The sequence below is a fragment of the Bombina bombina genome, chromosome 1, assembly GCF_027579735.1.
Source record: "Bombina bombina isolate aBomBom1 chromosome 1, aBomBom1.pri, whole genome shotgun sequence".
NCBI classification, from domain to species: Eukaryota; Metazoa; Chordata; class Amphibia; order Anura; family Bombinatoridae; genus Bombina; species Bombina bombina.
This window is the reverse complement of record NC_069499.1, coordinates 519292636-519303614: the sequence shown is the minus strand read 5'-3', so window position 1 is coordinate 519303614 and position 10979 is coordinate 519292636.

Sequence of the window (10979 nt, the reverse complement as noted above, 5' to 3'; positions counted from 1 at the left end):
GAGAGAGGAAGGGAGAGAGAGAGAGGAGAGGGGGGAGAGAGAAAGAGGAGGGGGAGAGAGAGAGAGCAGAGGGGGAGAGAGAGGAGGGGGGGAGAGAGGAGGGGAGAGAGAGGGGGAGAGGAGGGGGGAGAGAGAGGAGGTGGGGGAGAGATAGAGGGGAGGGAGAGAGAAAGGGGAAGAGAGAGGGGGGAGAGAGAGGGCTCAAAACAGAGGTGGAGAGAGAGCGCAAAAGAGATGGGGGAGAGAGAGAGCTCAAAAGAGAGGGGGAGAGAGAGCGCAAAAGAGATGGGGGAGAGAGAGAGAGCAAAAGAGAGGGGGAGGGAACGCGAAGAGAGGGGAGAGAGCACAAAAGAGAGGGGGAGAGAGAGAGCGCAACAGAGAGGGGGGATAGAGAGAGAACGCAAAAGAGAGGGGGAGAGAGAGCAAAAGAGGGGGAGAGAGCGCAAAAGAGAGGGGGGAGAGTGCAATGCGCAAAGAGAGGGGGAGAGAGAGAGTGCAAAAGAGAGGGGGAGAGAGAGAGCGTAAAAGAGAGGGGGAGAGAGAGAGAGAGCAAAAGAGAGGGGGAGAGACAGAGTGCAAAAGAGAGGGGGGAGAGAGAGAGCAAAAGAGGGGGAGAGAGAGAGAGCACAAAAGAGAGGGGGAGAGATAGAGAGAAAGGAGGGGAGAGAGAGAGAGGAGGGGAGAGAGAAAGAGAGGAGAGAGAGAGGAGAGGAGAGGGGGGAGAGAGAGAGCTCAAAAGAGAGGGGGAGAGAGAGCGCAAAAGAGATGGGGGAGAGAGAGAGTAGAGAGGGGGAGAGAGAGAGCTCAAAAGAGAGGGGGAGAGAGAGCGCAAAAGAGATGGGGGAGAGAGAGAGCAAAGGATGGGACCACTGTACTGCAAAAAATGGCCCGTGTGAACGGGATTTAGGACTAGTCAACTATAAAATGTATCCCTTTGTCTGATTGGTCAGAATCTGAGTCCTCTCTAGCACAAAGTAGGGGTAATGTATCTAAAATAAATATATTCTAATATAGTACATGTATATATTCCTAATTCTTTGAACATTCTTCCTCCTATGATTCTTAAATAGCATGCATTGTGCAAACTAACCTGGATAAATGGTCTTTGAAAGGCAATTATCTTCAAAATAACAGTTTATCTTCATTAGGTGTCTTATTCATTATTTTCAAAATAGAAGATTGTGAAATACCATCTAAAAAAAAATAATAAATCTAAGTGTTTCCAATAGGATGCATCCACAGTCTTGTTCCATAGAATTGTTGCCACTTATCATGTGAACGTGTCTTTGTATGGTTTTCAAGGTCAGCACATTTGAAAGACAATGCCACAGACATGATCACATTGGTATTCTTCACTTTCAGTCTGGGATTATTCACATTCAGTCTTGAATTCTTCACTTTCAGTCTTGAATTCTTCACTTTCAGTCTTTAGATGAAGTCATCTCCCCCCCATTTCTGAAACTATTTATATCACTAGCTTACTAAGCGTGTGTAGCATCTTGTGTTATGTTCTATCAATCAAGTGTGAAGATGAGTCATACATTGTGCAGACCTAACCTCTGATGCATGACTTGGAATATGACTTGGAAGCATATAGTATTGCTAGAGGATCCCTTTCAGAGTATCCAAAAATCTAGTAATGTGTAAACTAAATACTACATTTTAAAATGTATGCCATATGATGGCTGATTGTGCAAAATTCCCGCCAGCCACAGTCCATACATTTTTTATACTTACCATCTGATGTTGTCTTTGAAAATCAGGTGGCGAAGTCATTACAGGACCCAATGCTAGAATCAGCTGATGTATAAATTACCTATAATAATAATAATATTAAATTATCTTTTTTTTAAATCATTTGATGAACATGAACAATCCTAACATGTTTGCACAATTCTCTACTTCTAATTTCCCTAAAATTCACACATATTCGCAATGCTCCTATATAACTTCTAGTATTTACCTACGGAAGTGGCGGTTGATGATGTTTGTTCTGACATTGAGCCCCTCGTCCCAGAATGGCACCTCTAAAACCGGGTCGTCCTCCTCATCTTGGAGGAGGTCTTGGGGGGCCTGGGGGGCCTGCAGCATCCCAGCCCGCTGAGCAATGTTATGCAGGACGCTGCAGGCTATAACAATCTTCGCCACCTTACTAGGGCTGTATTGGAGGGCTCCTCCAGACCTGTCCAGGCATCTTAGTCTCATTTTGAGGAGCACAAGCATCCTCTCCACTACAGCCCTAGTCCACTTGTGCACACGATTGTAGCGCTCCTGGGCCTCATCCGTGGGGTTACGTAACGGCGTAATGAGCCAAAGCCGGCTCATGTAACCCGAATCACCTATAAATAATGAACATAACAAAATGAAAAATATTAAAAATATTGTTAAAATTATTATATTAAAATACAATTCATTTGTGTACACGAAAATCCCCTAAAATAAACATTTTCAGAAAATCAATTATATGGTTAAATCGCATTCTCTATCTGCCCACTTAAGCTAAGACATGCTACATATGCGTATTTCGCATAAACCAGACATTTGAAAGAGAAAGAAATGGTTAAATTGCATCCTAGAGCTGCCCATTTAAGCTAAGACATGCTACATATCTGTTTGGAGCTAAAACTAGACATTTGCAGAAAGAGACAATTACATGGTTAAAGCGCATTCTCTATCTGCCCATTTAAAGGGACACTAAACACAATTTTTTTCTTTCATGATTCACATAGAGCATGCAATTTTAAGCAACTTTCTAATTTATTCCAATTATCAATTTTTCTTCGTTCTCTTGCTATCTTTTTTGAAAAAGAAGACATCTAAACTTTATTTATTGGTACAGACTCTGGACAGCACTTTTTTATTGGTGGATGAATTTATTCACCAATCAGCAAGGATAACCCAGGTTGTTCACCAAAAATGGGCCAGCATTTAAACTTACATTCTTGCATTTCAAATAACGATACCAAGAGAATAAAGAAAATTTGATAATAGGAGTAAATTAGAAAGTTGCGTAAAATTGCTGCTCTATCTGAATCACGAAAGAAAAAATTTTGGTTCAGTGTCCCTTTAAGCTAAGGCATGCTACATATGCATATTTCGCATAAACCAGACATTTGCTAAAAGAAAAAGAAATGGTTAAATTGCATCCTAGATCTGCCCATTTAAAATCAGACATGCTACATATCTGTTCGTAGCTAAAACTAGACATTTGCGGAAAGAGACAATTACATGGTTAAAGCGCATTCTCTATCTGCCCACTTAAGCTAAGACATGTTACATATGCGTATTTCGCATAAACCAGACATTTGCTAAAAGAAAAAGAAATGGTTAAATTGCATCCTAGAGCTGCCCATTTAAGCTAAGACATGCTACATATCTGTTTGGAACTAAAACTAGACATTTGCGGAAAGAGACAATTACATGGTTAAAGCGCATTCTCTGTATGCCTATTTAAGCTAAGACATGCTACATATGCGTATTACGCATAAACTAGACATTTGCTAAAAGAAAAAGAAATGGTTAAATTGAATCCTAGAGCTGCCCATTTAAGCTAAGACATGCTACATATCTGTTTGGAGCTAAAACTAGACATTTGCGGAAAGAGACAATTACATGGTTAAAGCACATTCTCTATCTGCCCATTTAAGCTAAGACATGCTACATATGCGTATTTCGCATTAACCAGACATTTGCTAAAAGAAAAAGAAATGCATCCTAGAGCTGCACATTACACAAACACAACTTTTTTTAAGATTACAGTGGCAATTGTCTAACTACTTAACCATGTTGTGCACAAGTACTCACCAACAAGTCACCCAAGGGGAAACTGTCTGGCCTCAAACTGCCGCCACAGGGATGACTGTCTGAGGATGCAGGCATCATGACAAGCCCCGCCGAAATTCGCACACACCTGCATAATCCGCATCCGTGTGTCGCAAACAAACTGCACGTTGAGACTATGGAAGTGTTTGCGATTTCGGAAGGGCAAGTCATCTGCTGGAGCATGCAGCGCAATGTGGGTGCAAACGATTGCTCCCAAGACATTGGGCATTCGAGCTATTGCAAAGAATTCCCTCTTCAGGCGCCTCCAATCACCATAAATTTGAGGGAATCCTATGTAACGCTTACTGACTCGTACCATGGCGTCCAGAAAGTTGTCAAAAACCACAGAGAAGGTACCCTGAGACAGCCCATGCATGTACCCCTCTCCGGATTGAAAACTCCCGGAGGCCAGGACGTGTATGCAACTTAGCATCTTGGTCATGCCAGGGACTGCAGTCCGCATACGTCTACGTGGCTCCATATGAGGTTTAAGAACATTGTAAAGGCTAATGAGCTGTTCGCGATTGAGCCTATACTTGTCATAAACCTCAAAGTCGTTCATGTTATCCAAGGTGGGCCTCACCCTGTGAACAGGAGGACCTCTAACCAGACAAGCTCTTTGTCTCTCTTGGAGACGCTAAGTCCGCCTGATTCTATTGTACACCACTAGTGCAACAGCACCAGCAGCAACTAACTGTGGCTCATCCATATTTGCCAAGCTAAGCAGCACAAAGCCAAACATCAGAGCAAACACACAAGGAGTAACAAGGTATGCAAAAGCGATTTGATACAATATCGATCACAAGGGACACTGTTGTTTGGGGGATTTATAGAGCAATATGTCCAATGGTAACGTGTTCGTAATGATTGCTGATTGTATCCACTTGATTGTATGTGAGCGGCGCAAATGCTTTCAAAGTGGGCTTTTTTTTCGGTGTTTGCTGAAATTTTGTTTCCCCCAATGAATCGCAATGTGAAAGTGTAAAATATAACATATACAGTGCATCTTCATAATGTTTGTTCATATACGTAATAAATACTTATTAAACGCGATGTTATAGTAAAAAAGAACACGTCCACGCTAACATGAATGAAAGTGCATACTTGTGTATAATGTGCATAGACAAGGCATAGAATCTGATCGATCAATGTTGCTGCAAAATTGTTTCTAAACGATAAAGTAACTGCTGACATCTATAATATTCTAAATATAAGTTATTGGCGAGATGTCAATATTGTACACGTCCCACTGAAATCGCAATAATAATGAAGATCTTCCGGCTGACATCTATAATATTGTATATATAAGTGATTTGTGAGATGTCAATATTGTACATGTCCCATTAAAATCTCAATAATAATGAAGATCTTCCAAACTCTCGTTTAGGTATATGTAATATTGTAGTATTGAGTGAGAAACTTCTGAAAGGGGCGGTACAGTCCTAATGCTGTAATCTGTATGGTTGAAGCTTATAATAATGTCATCATATTAGCAACCTGCCTGTCTAGTTAGCAAATCTTCATTGTGTTGTATTTTAAAACATTCTTCTTGTTTGCTGATTAAAAATATAAATGTGTGCTTTGCTGTTATGTGATGCGTGCTATGTAAATCTATGTATGTATGGTGATTCTCTCCCACATATGCTGACTAGTGATGTCGGGGTTTTTAGGGTGCTGTCCTTACAGCAGAGATCAGATGAGTCCTTCAGGACTGTAGTGGACACTGAATACACTAGCCTAGCTATAGATTTCCCTACTAAATCAGCAGCAGCTACACTGTCCCTCCTCTCACTAACAATGCAGCTTCCGAATTAATCTAAAATGGATGCTGTCCAGGAGGTAGGAGGGTCTGGGAGGGAGTGTCTGCTGCTGATTGGCTGGAATGTGCCTGCGAGGTACAAGGTCAAAGTATTACTCAATGATGACGAATAGGGGGGGATCAAACATCGCATATGTTCGCCGCCGCGGCGAACGCGAACATGCTATGTTCGCCGGGAACTATTCGCCGGCGAACAATTTGCGACATCACTAATGCTGACTTATATAAAGCAGTATAGCATTGTTGTTCCTTCCAAAAAAGTGACAGCTGTAATCTGTTCTAATGCTAATTTCTTATTGTACATAATTCCTAATGGTATATTATGAGTGAATCGTGATGTTAAAGGGACAGTAAATCCATATTTTATGTTTCATGATTCATAGAGAGAATCTAATGTTAAGCAACCTTTCAATGTAGTTGTATGATGTAAATGTGTTCATTGTTTATATGTGTTTTTCCCCAGAATATCAATGCACATGTATGAGTCAATGACAAAAGTCATGTATGTGCATCCATTAATGATCATGTGTTGAGCCTATGTAGATATGCTGTTCATGCAAGCATATGAATTGAATAAATGACATGTTATAATAGAGGTAAATGAGACGTGTTTACAATTGTCTACTGTTTGTGAATAATGAAATGTAAAAATAATTTTTCTGTCCGTTTAAATATGATGTAATTTTTCAAACCGATTTCGTAATGATGATGGTGATTTGTAGTTGATGTAATGTAAATTTAATTAACAATTTGATGTTTTAGTGAATTTCACACAAGTAAAAGCCATAAGTCCATAGGGACATAGTCATTTCTTGATCTATTTGTCATAGCGGGACTAACGCAAGAAAGAATGAGTTAGTTTCACAATTGCAACGCTGGTATTATGAGTTTTCTAGTCTACGCATTTTACGTGTGTTAGGTAAATCTGCCTGTCGCGTGCACGAGCACGTCTTCCCCATAGAAGTCAATGGAGAAAATTTGTTGAGAAATAAAATCCAACACTTGTTTTGAGCGTAAAGTGAGTGACGTCATGTTCTTGTGTGAAAAAGTAGCTAAATCATGTTTATATCCTAATAAAAATCTGTTTTGTGTAGGTAATGTGCTGTATATTGTTTGTATGTATCGATTAGTGTATGTATGTGATAATATTTGTAGTTAGATGTAGCTATATGAGTGTATGTTCCCGTCTGTCTATGTAAGTCAATGGGAAATGGATTTTTATGACTTTTTTTTCAAACACCAGAGATCTCGTAACTTGATCCGTTCTAATAAATATTGTGTAGTGTTTGTATGAGTGCAAGTGTACTTTGTGTAATGTTTTTGAAGTGATTCGTGGATGTTTTTGTTAGCGGTATATGATTAACTACTGGGTCTGGGTTTACGTTAATGATTGGAGCGGAGATGGATATTTTTGTGGCGTTATGTAAACTTGTAATACCAGCGGTAGGGAAAAAGCAGCGCTATGAGGCTTTTTCACGCATAACGCACAACTCGTAATCTAGCCGTTAATTTATTTAATTATAGTGTAGTGTTAGGTGTTAGTGTAACTTAGGTTAGGTTTTATTTTACAGGTAATTTGTATTTATTTTAGCTAGGTAGTTATTAAATAGTTAATAACTATTTAATAACTATTCTACCTAGTTAAATACAAACTTGCCTGTAAAATAAAAAAAAACCCTAAGATAGATACAATGTAACTATTAGTTATATTGTAGCTAGCTTAGGTTTTATTTTATAGGTAAGTATTAAGTATTAAATAGGAATAATTTAGTTAATTATAGTAATTTTATTTAGATTTATTTTAATTATATATGTTAGGGGGTGTTAGGGTTAGACTTAGGTTTAGGGGTTAATACATTTAGTATAGTGGCGGCGACATTGAGGGTGGCAGATTAGGGGTTAATAAATGTAGGTAGGTGGCGGCGATGTTAGGGACAGCAGATTAGGGGTTAATAATATTTAACTAATGTTTGCGAGACGAGAGTGTGGCGGTTTAGGGGTTAATATGTTTATTATAGTGTCGGCGGCATATTAGGGGTTAATAAATATAATGTAGGTGTCGGCGATGTTGGGGGCAGCAGATTAGGGTTCATAAATATAATGTAGGTGGCGGCGGTGTCCGGAGTGGCAGATTAGGGGTTAAAAATTTTATTATAGTGTTTGCGATGCAGGAGGGCCTCGGTTTAGGGGTTAATAGGTAGTTTATGGGTGTTAGTGTACTTTTTAGCACTTAAGCTATGAGTTTTATGTTACGGCGTTGTACCATAAAACTAATAACTACTGACTTTTAAATGCGTTAGGACTCTTGACAGGGTAGGGTGTACCACTCACCTTTTGGCCTCCCAGGACAGACTCGTAATACCGGCGCTATGGAAGTCCTATAGAAAAAAGACTTTACAAAGTTTACGTAAGACTTTTTGCAGTAAGGCCAAAGAAGTGTGCGGTGACCCTAAACCTTCAAGAATTGTAATATCAGTGGGCGTAAAAAAGCAGCGTTAGGACCTCTTAACACTGCTTTTTTACCCTAACGCACAACTCGTAATGTAGGCGACTGTATCTCCATAGGTTATGTTAGAAATCTTATTTAATCTATCTTACATATGGATACTAAAGGTAGAACAATATATTGCATATAATTGTTTAATAAATGATTTAGTATAAAGTGAGAAAAGAGGTTCTACACTTTGGTACTGGATAGTGATAAATGTTAAAAGGTAAGTACAACGCAAAAGGATAACTGTTCTCAAACACGTTCTCTCTGAATTCCAACAAGAAATGAAAATAGCCGGTTTATCAAAGACTCTATTCATTTTGATTGAGCAACTCAAGACAAGAAAGGATATTCTGAAACTTGGCCTGTTAAAATCTTAGAAGTTATAGTGCATACAATACTTTTAATCTTAATGTGTAAGGCACAAACAGTCTGTATTATAAATGGTGGTTGTGTTTATACTACCTAACAGCTAAACATACAGGTGATTATATCCCCTACTAAATGAACAGTAAGAGGCCCATTTATCAACCTCCGAATGGAGCTTGAGGGCCCGTGTTTCTGGTGAGCCTGCAGGCAGTTATGAAGCAGCGGTCTAAAGGGCGGACAGACATCGCCACAATTCAACCCGATCGAGTACGATCGGGTTGATTTGCCGCGAAGCTGCAGGGGGCGGCGTTGCACCAGCAGCTCACAAGAGCTGCTGGTGCAATGCTGAATACGGAGAGCGTATTGCTCTCCGCATTCAGCGAGGTCTGTCGGACCTGATCCGCACTGTCGGATCAGGTATGACAGACCTTTGATAAATAGGCCTCAATATGTAGTTTGAGCCTATACAGGCAAACAGAAACATAATGCAAATTAGCTCTAGAGATACGTTACATGATTTGATTGATAGCCTAAAACAGTTAAAACAACATTTATTAACCAATAATTAAAATGACAGCAGATCTAGCAATTCTGTATGCCCTGCTTTGATAAAAAAAAAAAATAAAAAAAAAATCTTCACTTACAGGAATTATTTTGCCACATACTAATTGAATTAGTGAATTATTATCTAGCTTTTTTATACTTCTATGAGAATATTAAGACAGGTAATTGTATGTAAATGGTTTAACTTCCAATTCCATCTCATTATTTGTCAATATCCTTTTCTAGTATCACAAAAGTTAACTATTAAACTCTATGCAACTTTACATCCTCTCTCTCTCTTCAAATTCACTAATTATAGGGTTTCAACAAAAAAGATAAAATAGTAAGGACAAAAGCTCTGGAAAAGTATATTTAATAAATGCTACATTTTAACCTGTTTAGACTATCAATTAAATCATGTAATATAATTTTCATTACTTTTCTGCTTTTTTGAACTCAGACTACACTCTGAGCTCAAAAATATGCAATAGCACTATTCGGGGATATGCCAAATTAATAAAAGCCTCATTTAAGGTTGTTCAAGAGGGTTATATCAGTATTCTTTTCTATTGCCTTTTATTTATATAGAACTAAATAAACAGTGATCTTTACTGTGGTTTTATTTATAATTCACCTTTGTTTTTTTCTTAACATAAAAATAAATGCAAAATATACAGTCAATACCATTCAAGCATAAGCAGCATTCATTTTTCAGCAGCATTGAATTTACTGTGCACTATTTACTTTGTACTAGGATGTGGAAGCAAAGTATGACAATTTGTGACACAGTTTGAAAATGTGCTTGGGTGGTAACCATTATCGACCATCGTATCCCTAGTGGGTTTGAAAGCACATCCCAATATTTAGGGGAAATAATATGCCATTAAACGCCATGTATTTAATGATTGTGAATTGCTGAATATTTAGCCTCTTACATTTTTAAAATGAGAATGCATTTTGTACAGTTACAAATTGAAAGTAGTTTGCGTGCAAGAAAAACCCGACATGCGCTAACCACATTATTGTATTCTCCCCATATACTTCAATGAAGAACACAGAAGAAAAAAACTAACACATACGGCTAGATTTAGAGTTGGGCGGTAGCCGTCAAAACCAGCGTTAGAGGCTCCTAACGCTGTTTTTTACCGCCCTCTGGTATTTGGAGTCAGTCAGGAAAGGGTCTAACGCTCACTTTGCAGCCGCGACTTTTCCATACCGCAGATCCCCCTACGCCATTTGCGTATCCTATCTTTTCAATGGGATCTTCCTAACGCCGGTATTTAGAGTCTTGGCTGAAGTGAGCGTTAGAAATCTAACGACAAAACTCCAGCCGCAGAAAAAAGTCAGTAGTTAAGAGCTTTCTGGGCTAACGCCGGTTTATAAAGCTCTTAACTACTGTGCTCTAAAGTACACTAACACCCATAAACTACCTATGTACCCCTAAACCGAGGTCCCCCCACATCGCCGCCACTCTATTAAAATTTTTTAAGCCCTAATCTGCCGACCGCACACCGCTGCCACCTACGTTATCCCTATGAACCCCTAATCTGCTGTCCCTAACACCGCCGACCCCTATATTATATTTATTAACCCATAATATGCCGCCCCCAACGTCGCCGCTACCTACCTACACTTATTAACCCCTAATCTGCCGACCGGACCGTGCCGCTATTATAATAAAGTTATTAACCCCTAATCCGCCTCACTCCCGCCTCAATAACCCTATAATAAATAGTATTAACCCCTAATCTGCCCTCCCTAACATCGCCGACACCTAACTTCAAGTATTAACCCCTAATCTGCCGATCGGAGCTCACCGCTACTCTAATAAATTTTTTAACCCCTAAAGCTAATTCTAACCCTAACCCTAACACCCCCCTAAGTTAAATATAATTTTATTCTAACAAAATAAATTAACTCTTATTAAATAAATTA